The sequence below is a fragment of the Pinus tabuliformis genome, chromosome 7 (assembly GCF_031772625.1).
Source record: "Pinus tabuliformis cultivar Carrire ecotype Pingquan chromosome 7, CPIR1, whole genome shotgun sequence".
In the NCBI taxonomy this organism is placed as follows: Eukaryota; Viridiplantae; Streptophyta; class Pinopsida; order Pinales; family Pinaceae; genus Pinus; species Pinus tabuliformis.
Window position 1 is genome coordinate 922,058,562 of NC_142293.1, and position 11,278 is coordinate 922,069,839.

Here is an 11,278-nt window from a genome sequence, read left to right on the forward strand (position 1 = left end):
CTGGCCCAGGGAGTTTGGGTCCATCTTTTCAATAGTGAAGCTCCAATTATAAGAGTAATGAGAAATTATATCCAAAAAATAAAAGACTATTTCTAAAGAGTAGGAGTAGAAATCAGAGTACAAAGAGTCAAATTTAGAAGAAAAAGAGAACTTTCAAGAGGCTTTCATAAAGCAGTTTTATAGCTCAAAAGGGTGGTATATATTGTAGTCCTTTGGGACCTTAACATAGATGGATAAAAAGTTGAGATGAATTTTAGAGTTGGAAGGTATTAAAATTGATGAGGCCAAAATTTTATAACTACGAGAACGTGTCAATGGAGATATGTGAATGAATTTAAATCAATTGCAATATATGAGCCTATCCTCATCAATCATCAAATACAATGACCATGAAAGCTCATTTGCTGGAGAGTAAAAAAGATGAGGTATTACACCATTTGTGGGCAAGTTTCTTGGTTATGAGGGAGTCAAACTAAGGATGGACGAAAGAATGGATTTATGCTTGAGTGATCCTGACCTTGTTCCTCTTCTTATTTAGGAAAACTGTTTAAATTATAAGTCTAGTGCTACAAGTCATGATGGAGATGGAAGTATTCAAATGGATTTGATTGGCCATGCAACATAACCTTTTGTAGATGGAGATTTTATTAATGTACACATTCATAGGTATCGTCAGTGGAAACACTCACAAATGGGTTCTTTCACAATATCCATCATTACTGTAGTTTTTTATGCATGGTTTAATGGATGTCATTGTTTAAGGAGAACAAAATTTCAATAGATTTGGAGGATAATTGGGAATTTATTTTCTACATTAGGAAAGAATACTAGACTTCTAGAGGATGTTTACGTTCATATACTTATTTATGATGCTTGTAAGCCCACCAGGGAAGCTCTTAGACTAGACTATCTTCCATTACTTGTAGTGCGACTAACCAAGCCTCTGCATGCATTTCTTAAGGAGGAAACTATTCAAGCTATTGTAGAGTTCATAGATGAATACTCCCTTAATAAAGAAGGATTTGATACAATAATAGGATTAAGAAAATTTTAGGGTCACCCTGATCCTGTTGATGAAATATAACTTCCAGCCAAAGTAACATTAACTAAGGCATATAAACAAAATGAGAAATGATCCCATTATTTGTGATTGACTAATTTATTGCTAGCCATCCTCCTTGGTAAAAAGAAGACCTCAAAGTAAAAAATAGGTGCTTCACTTTTGTCAACAATTGATGAATATCCTTTGGAGAATAAAGAAATGAACTTGCAAAGGACAAGGAGGATTCTAACGATAATGCTGACTTTGAAACTTCAACCCTAAAGGATGAAAGCTACAGTTGAGCCTTGAAGATTGTAACACCCTCCTCTCAGGCCTACCCAAAGCAACCATGCCAACTGGGTAAACATGAGATGATAGGCTACTATGATTAGATTTTACCTCCTATGTTACCTCAAGGAAGTGGAATGGACGTAACAGCACAGACAATCATCTAACATCATCAACAAAACCCTCAGGAGACACATCACCCACTCAAACAGACTCTCCTTGGGTCCCACTACTATTTTAGGTCTCTTAGGCCATAGTTGCTCTCATGCTATGGGCAAGGGAGCGACCAGAAACCCAAAGTCACTCTCATAGTTCTACTTGCCAGCAACTGTGGACCAAACTTTCTAGTTATGTGCCAGTGACCCCGAGAATTAAGCCACTTTTTCATGTCCAGATCCCAGGCCACTGCCCATAATGGAATGAAAGCTCAGAATTAAGGAAGTACAGTGAAACAATGATGCTAAAGTAAATAGTTTATCAAGACCTTAACTAGACCCCTACTAGCCACGACAAGAATTTCATCAAACATATCATCAACATGTAACCTACAGGTGTAAACAACATAATTAAGTGTAGGAATCTCATACTTATCCGAGAATGACATGAACCATTTTTCCATCATTCCATTTACTGCATATTCATCTATTAGGTTATAGACACATTATCCATTCATATACAATTAAAAACATGCTGAGAGCCATACATATATGTTGTCATAAAATGTGCATATAACCAACATAGTAGGAACATAAATACAATAAACATATCAACCATAAAAATCCATATATACATCAATACCTTTACACATGAAAATCAAGGGAATGAATTTCTCATTAATGAATGCAATAAACCAATTGGAGATGGAACTACCACATTCAACATGACCTTAGAATGGCTGGGTCAAATCTCCCTTAAGATTCACTCTCGTTCCATATTACAAGCATGCCACTGAGGGATCTCATAGAACACATCAATAAAAACTCATCAAGGGCTTCCACAGGCCATCCACCTCAACCCATCAAACAATGATTCCACCTCATGATCAGACATCAAAAAATCATCATCAGATTGATCTCCATCCAAGCCTTCCAGGGCTTCTAGAGGGTTTGTCTAACCAAAGCTTCCAAAACTAGTAACTCAACCCACAGATTATACAGGGCTTCCACAACGATTTTCCAACCAAGGCTTCTAGGACTAGTAACTCAACCTACCAAGGGCTTCCAGAGAATTTTTCCAACCAAGGCTTCTAGGAATAGTAACTCAACCCAAGTTGTTACAGGGCTTCCAAATAATTTGTTCAACTAGGGTTTCCAGGACTAATAACTCAACCCAAGCTAAGGAAACTTGAGAACCAACCAAAAACAGAAAATGAAAGTAAACCCACAATCACCATGGCTATCCAGGAAATGAAAGGGCTAGGCAATCCACTGTCGATCTAGGCAATCCTCCATGCCAATGGCGAATCACAACCAAGAAACCACATGCATATGCCATGCATGCAAAAACTAGTGAAGAAACCATACATGCAACTCAATACCTGCAAGAAAATCTGATGTAGTTGCTGATGTCAATGCCTTCTTGCACTTTCCTACTCTTCCTTTGCCTTCTTTCTCAAATTATGCCACACCCTCCTTGAGTGCTCCAAGAAAACTCTAAGTATCCAAGAGTATGAGAGAGAGAGAGAGAATAAGGAGAGAGAGCTCCAACACTGAACTGACAAAATGTTACCAACTGATCCTCATAAATTTTTTATGAATGAGGCCTCTATTTCTTCATTTTCCATTATTTTCCATCATTTTCCTCCTCACATGAAACCTGTGACCTTTTACCTCCCTTTTCTCCTAATTTCCATTATTTTCATAAATAAATGTGCCATAAATGCCTTTTTTCCTTTCGAAAGCCTTAACCATTTCCTTTGCCAAATTCCTTAGCCATAAACAACCAAATGAACACCCCCTAGGATGCCTTGCCCAACATTCAGCTTGGAATAAGTGTCCCATTCATCCATGGTTATTGTTTTTAACTTTTATTACATGGAATTTTCACGAGGGATGTTACAGAACCCTCCCCTTGGGGGACACCATTCTTAGTGTTCAATAAAAAATATACCTCAACAACATGATGAAAGAAGACATACTACTCATGGAGCTTTATAACACAGCTCAACGAAGTATTTACAATGAAATATTTTCTCAAAACAAAACACCATGACAACATGACAACATACCGCATAGTGGAGCTTTATAACACAACTCATTACGATATTTATAATGATCATCCTGCTGAGTTCCAACTCATATAACATCATAACATCATGATAACATAACCATAAGATAAGATAATAACATTACACCCATACCACATAGTGGAGCTTTATAACATAACTCGTTATGATATTTACATCCATACAAGGGTGTACATATAGCAACACCATCAAAATATAGATACCAAAAACATATGCCAAATCATATACCAAAGCATATATCAAAACATATACTAAACACCATGTCTAAGCATTTATCAAAATATCATATAGCATATATCAAACCATCATAAAGCATATATCAACCACCATAAATAAAACACCAAACCACCATAAGCAAATACCAAACCACCATAAGCAAATACCAAACCACTATGTCAAGCTATTTTGCCTCAACCGAAAAACAAGGAAGGATACATAGTCCGCATCTGATCTTCAATCTCCCATGTAGCTTCATCGAGCCCAAAGTGTTTCCATTGCAATTTAACTTGCTTGATTTCTCTGTTTCGGAGCATGAACACCTTTTTCTACAATATACACTGAGGCTTTGATTGTAATTCTCCATCTGCTTCCACCTGTAATACAGACTAGTCAATTACATGATCAAAATCTTTAACATACTTCTTAAGAAATGAGACATGGGAAACATCATGGAATTTCACTGTCAGGGGTAGTGCAAGTCGATAGGCTACTAGCCAAATCCTCTCAATAATACTGAAGGGTCTACAAAATTGTGGTGCCAGCTTGGCAGAGCCAATTCACAAGGAGATCTTCTTCGGTTTAATGCACAAGTACACCTATTCCCCAACTTGGAACTCCTTGAACAACCTATTCCTATATGAATAACTCTTTTTCCTATCCTGTGATGCCTTTAGATTTTTCTTGATCACCTGCATCTCCTATTCCATGTCTTCTAACATATCTGGTCCAATCAATACTCTGCTAACCGGGTCACTCCAATTGATAGGAGTGTTACAACTCTTCCCATATAGTGCCTCAAAATGACTCATCCTCAATGAATCCTGACAACCATTGTTGTATGAAAACTCTACCAAAGTAAGATACTCTTCCCACTTCCTCTGCTGATGCATCACAAACATCCTCAACATGTCCTCTAATATCCCATTGACCCTCTCTGTCTATCCATCTGTCTATGGATGATAAGCTGTGATGAAGGAAAACTCTGTGCCCAAACCTATAAATAAATCCTTGCAAACTTGGAAGTGAACTTCACATCGTTTTCTGAAACAATATTCTTGGGAACACCATGTAGTCTGACCACATATCATATGAATACCTGTGCCACATCACTAGTTTAGAATGTAGAGTTCACTGAAATGAAGTGTGCAAACTTTGTTAACCTGTCCACAATGACCATGATGGAATCATGCTGCTTCATTGTCTTCGACAACCCTATGATGAAGTCCATGGAAATGACCTCCCATTTCCATTCTTGAATTGCAATCAGCTGTAGCAGTCCACCTGGATATTTACACTTTTCCTTCACTCGTTGGCAATCAAAACATCTAGCCACAAACTCTGCTAAATCCCTCTTCAAATTCAGCCAATAGTAAGATATGTTTACTGTTGTCAATGTCTTTTGGTAACCTAGGTATCCTGAATACAGTTTCACATGAAACTCCCTCAAGATCGCATTCTTGAGGTCACTGTAATCCGGCACATTGTTGGGCATGGAATCCCCCCACAACATGTTTTGGGGCTCAAAGCCCAAGTTTTGGTCAAATGTATTGTAAAACTTTGCGAATTGCGGGCGCGGAGTGCGAAGTATAGGTTAAGTCATAGGGTTTTCCTCCCTAAGTGTTGTAAGGTAACGTAATGTCATGTCGGCCTACCCATGGTCCGCGAACCATGGGATTGTGTAAATTGAGGGAGGCTCTAAGTTGTAAAGGGAGCAGCGAAGAAGTGATGGAGCAAAGATAGAGCATAGAGTAACAGTCTAAGTGTATTGGGTCGTAGTAATAGGAAGAGGATCTGCAGCTGAGTGCGCAGAGGCCTAGTAGAGTCCGCAATTGAGTGCGAGGACCCCTGCAGCTGAGTGCGCAGGGCAGTGTCGAGTCTGTAACCTTGAACAAAGAATAATAAAGAGAAGTTGATTCCAAATTTGGTGCATTTGCTTGTGTATTGCATTCATTATATGTATACTGTTTTGTTTATCGCGCACACTTAAATGATTGCTAGATATACTGTTAATTATCATTAGTATTACATAGATAAGTTAAGTAATCGGGTAATAACATGTTAAATAGCAAGGAACTTGGGTATAATACAGATCGGGCTGCGCGAAGGCAACATCAAAGGTTGCAAGGGACTAATAGGTGCACGTAGCAACTTGCGCTCAGGGTCAAAACATAGACCACCAGAAGCTCATCAGACATCCCCAGGGTACGGAAACTTGGTTCTAGCACCCTCCCATACTACTTCGGGTGAGACCTCAGTACGGACTCCACGGACTGTTGCTGAAAGGGTCAGTAGTACCGAGATTTTCTTGGCTAAATCACCTTTGAACCTGGGTCAGGCCCATACAAGCCAACAAATGGTTCTGTTGCGGGGACTGAGATCTGCATAAGGGATATCTGATGTCGTGCCACTGGAATCCAACAAATAAAGAAATTGAAGGGTGGTTGGATAAGAAGATTCATGAGTTCGCGACATAGGAAAATAGAAATCCATGAGTATCTAAGGAATAGTGGTTGGAGCGCTACTTGTATATGGAAATACATGAAATTTTCTTTACATCCTTTCCTTCTAAGCTGTATGAGTGGATCACAAAGCTAGTAGACAGTCAGGGAAGGTGTAGGCTCGAAAAACCAATCACGTGGACTCCGAAAGTAGGTCGTAGACTAGAAGTGTCAGGAGATAAGATCGCGCGAGCTGTGGACCATTGGCTTGACCAAATTATAGGATGATTTATCACTAAGTTCACGGTAGATACAACCATTAGCTACAGTGAGGCGGAGCGACGTTTCCTCAAGGGACCGTGAGGTAAGTATAACAAATCTTTGAACACTTGGATCGAGATGCTATTGTGTGAAAACTAGGTTATGCGAATAAATTAATGTTTGGGACTATGCAAAGTGGGAAGATATACAGAAGCAGAAGTAGTGAAGAATTGGAAATTAGTCCCTTAATTTCCCTCTCGCGGGAAAGCGAGGAAGAGCTCGTGAAAGTTTCTCCGAGAAGCACGGTTAGTCTGATAAGGTAGCGAATTACGTGCTTACCACCTCCACCCACACCACCACCCATCTCACCCTCCTCACCTCCATCTACACCCACCCCACCTCCACCACCACCACAGTTCAGTATGGCGAGTGTGATGAAACTATCGGTGTTCAGAGGAGTAGGGAATGAAGATCTGGACCAATTCTAGTTCGTGGTAAGAGCAGTATGGGAAGCAAAAGGCGTCGTGGATGACAATATCAAGAAGGCTACACTGGTGAGTGTGTTGTAGGATTGTGCATTAACATGGTACATCAAGCATTCTAATGACCATCCAAACGCAGGAATCGTAGAAATCTAGACCACGCTGAACAGGGAATTTAGCAGGCCAAAGTCAGAAACACAATCACTCATCGTGTTTAAGGAGATCGTGATGCTCTTGGGCAAGACCCCCTGGGATCTGGACCAAAGACTAAAGGGCACGATTCACGAAGCCAACATGACATTGACATATGGACAACACCGCACATGGTTTGTAGCATCACTGACACCACACTTAAGGACAACACTATCACAGCAAAAAATTTCCACCCAGGCCGAAGCTTTGGAGATGGCGATGAGATTGCATGAGACCCTTATACAAGACCCTAGTCTGGGTGTCCAAAAAATCCACGCGTAGCTACAAAATATATGTCTGGAAATGCAGAGTTTGAAACAGGACAAGACACCTCAGCTCGACGTGCACGAGGAGGTATGGTGCATAAAATGCAAAGGCCAGGGGCATGACAAGGACCACTGTCCAGTGTTCGCGAATTACTTGGCAGGAGGAGGGCCAATGCCATTAAGACCTGAGGCATAGGCAGGACCGAGCGTGGTGCCTGCATTATGGTGCACGATCTATCAGATAGGAGGAAAACACACTACGGATAATTGTCATCTATTGCAGAAGTATACACAGACGTCCCAACAATTGTTTTGTAACTTCTGCAAGTTGGTAGGCCATGATGAGTGCACCTGCAGAAGCTATGAACTAATTATGGATCAAAATCCTACCTACAGGGTGTAGACCAAAACACGAGCCCTTGACCTGAATGCAGGAATGACGTGCGCTGGATTTCAAGGGCGCGGTCGAGGTCGAGGTGGAATGGGACTAGGAAGGGGTCGCGGACAGTTAATTTGTTATAATTGTGGAGGGCCAGGGCACTATTCCTGCGATTGTACAAACCCAACAAGGATATCATGTTTGTACTGTACTCAGTTTTATCATGAGGCAGAAGACTGCCCCACATTGATAGCGAGACTACGTGAAAAAGGGGTACTTCAGCCACCTCCGACTCAGAATTTGCAGATGATGAGGTCTGAGCCGCGTGAAGAAGACCCAAATGTAAACATGATGCTCAGGAGTGGTATGACCACTGATGACGATAAAGGTAAGTAGTCAGAAGAAAGTGTGTGGGTTCACAAGGCTCCTACAAAGGAACCCGAATTTGATTTAGAATGCACGAAGGAGACATTCATGGAAGCTAAGAAGAGCTTCACGGAGGCCTCCACTTCAGGTAGTAAGGATCAATTAGAACCAGGGATGGATCCTTCAATGCTCACTACCTTTTTGATATGCATGAAACTGGTACGCGACAGTAAGGCAGTAAAAGGACTACAGGAACTTATCACTAGGTGCACGGGGTCAGGAGAATCACGTGTGGTCTGGAAACTTGGAAAGCATGCATTGCACACAGGAAGGGAAATGTGGTTGACTACGCAAATCAAAGAATATGAAATGGATCAAGTAATCCCAGATCTCGGATCGGATGTGAATGTACTGCCAAAACAAACATGGGAATGCATGGGTAGACCCACGCTACAGTGGTCTCCTATTCAGTTACGAATGGCGAACCAACAGAAGATCTTACCCATGGGAAGATTGCAAGGGGTAACAATAGATATTGAAGGTCCGAGCACGCAGGCGGATTTTGAAGTGATAGAGATTGTCGATGATAGTAATCCTTATCCTACACTACTAGGAATAGACTGGGCCACCGATATGAATGGAGTCATAAATCTAAAGAAGTGCAAAATGATATTTGAAAAACATCACTACACATAGTACTACCGCTAGATCCAGCCGAAGGAGCGCGATACACTGAACCGGTGCGCGACGATGATAGTGATGATGAACTCAATTGTATTTACAAAATAACCACATGAGAATAGGATTGGGTGAATCCGACTACAGATGGAAGAATTTTGTGGGAGCGCGAAAGCTCCTGCACTTCGGATTTAGACGAAGAGATAGAGCGATGGTAGAATCAACTGCACAGAGTAACAACACTTAATTGCAACATGATGGTTAGATCACTGCGCTACGTGACAAAAAAATCAAGGGATATATTGACATATGATGGGTTGATAGCGGTGGATGAATTCCTGAGCAAATTTGAAAGCACAGTAATAGAACAACAACGGTTCGATGCACTGAAGTGGGCATTGCGCGCAATGCCCACACGATGGTGGGGCACACAGTAAGGAAGTTTTGAGGACTAGTGTGGATGCAGAGGATGATGTGCCTACGCTTTGGAAAACCACAGCTCAGAACAAGAGCCAGTCAGCAAGGGTAGGACAATTTGCGCATCCATCTTTCCCGATGGGTACAGACATATGTTGAACAACTCACACAAGAGCACACCACTCCCAGAATAGAGACTCAAAAAAACCACAGTAGCAGGAAAGGTGACGCACTCTACCAATTATCCACAGAGAAGCATTCGATAGAGTGTGTGAAGTATTGAACAGGGTTCACCAGGCAAGACGCACTGATTGGGACTTGTGCGTATTAGCAGTTTGATGGGCCTATAGGACTATGTGCAAAACCCTGACCATGAAAATGATTCCAAAGGTGCAGAACAGAGTAGAGACCGTAATTTTTGAAGAGAATGCAAAGAGGAGTCCACTCGTAAGAGCTCTCGTAGTTGTGACAGTGTGCAACGACCAGGATGAAGAAATCACACAGATACGCGAGGTCGAACACAAAAAGATTCAGTAAGCCATTTAGCGAGGGAACCTTAGACTTCGTGAACTCAAAAAAGACCGGGTACGAATGAGGAAGAAAAGAATTTTGATGGACACCGATATCAAGAGATTGGAAAATGAGATCAAGCAAGCATATCTTGTCGATAAACCATGGATGACAAGACAAGGTGCGAATGACCATACCACTGGATTAAAAGATTGTTGCCGAGAATTTATGACTCCGCTGCCATGGCTACGACCGAACCTCACTAAACGCAGTAACCAGGGGAGCGCACTACATACGGTAGAATGCACAACGCTGATTGTCACGAGGGCAATTGAGGAGTTTCTGTGGACTATACTAGAAGGTGAGTTGAAGTGTCACACAGGTGGTGCGACCACCTGACTAGCCGTAGGGAGCACAGTCTCAGCGATCTAGGCAGTTGAAAGAGAGTGCATGACTATAAAAGAGTTTGTTTGGGAGCTGTGCGATAAGGAAGGTGCACACAGAATCAGCATGTCACAAGGTTCACGCCCGTGCACGAGGGGCTGTGCTGCTATGTGGGTAGGCTAGGAAGTGACCATTAGTGTCACTGTTCATGACGGGATATCTGATTTAAGGAAAAAGGGAGTGGGCGGCGGGAATTTAAGACGTGAATTAAGGGAATGATTGGGACAATTTGCCACCAAGAAAGCCTTGATGGCCCAGAATTGGTGGGAATGGTCGAATTTGAATTCAAAAGGCGCTATAAAACTCCTGGGCTAGCCACGAGACAACACTTGTTCACTTGATATTTGAGCAGTTAATCAAAGCATAGAGTGTTTAGTGCTGAGCGATATTCGAGCCCCTAAGTTCATAAAAGACCACATATAGTTCAAACAAGATGATGACTACCAAGAGAGGTTTGGGCTTTGCAGAAGGAACCACCGATGAGGCCACGCAGAACCCCACAGTACACAATGTTCCTGAAGATACTGGGGTCGCACAGGAAATCCCAAAATTGCCTCAGACACCAAGATCCAAGAAGGATAAGTAGGCAGCGGGACCAGTCCGCATGTCCTCGAGGAATCCGCGGTTCTGTAAGCTCTCAATGGGAGAAAAGGGCAAGGATGTCACCATTGAGACAGATGACGAGGAGGAGCATCTATAGGATCTTATCAATGAGATAGAAGAAGCATAGGTCATGGAAGAGGATATCCAACCGGTGCGCTCTACAGCAAAATTTCCCGAGTACGTCCCTCTGCGAAAAGGGAAAACCAAGATACCAAAGGATCTGGATGCCATAAAGGGCGCACTAGAGACCCCGCTCCTCCCTGATGCAATTGTGTTTGAAGGCTCGCACTTGGGCCGCGTACCCACAATTAAGTTTGAATATTGGGACTTTGCAGACAATGAGAAGTTCCCACACTTAGAGACGGAGAGCCTGATGAAGCAGAGCACGGAGGGGCTAGTCACAACATTAGAGCCACGAAAATGGCTGCGCGGTGTGGAGAAGGCTAGA

The 11,278-nt window shown here is 42.0% G+C and overlaps 1 pseudogene; it reads left to right on the plus strand.

Moving 5' to 3' along the window:
• Positions 1 to 229: 229 nt before the first annotated feature.
• Positions 230 to 1,324, plus strand: LOC149250663 (replication factor C subunit 1 pseudogene; annotated as a pseudogene).
• The last annotated feature ends 9,954 nt before the right edge of the window (positions 1,325 to 11,278 follow it).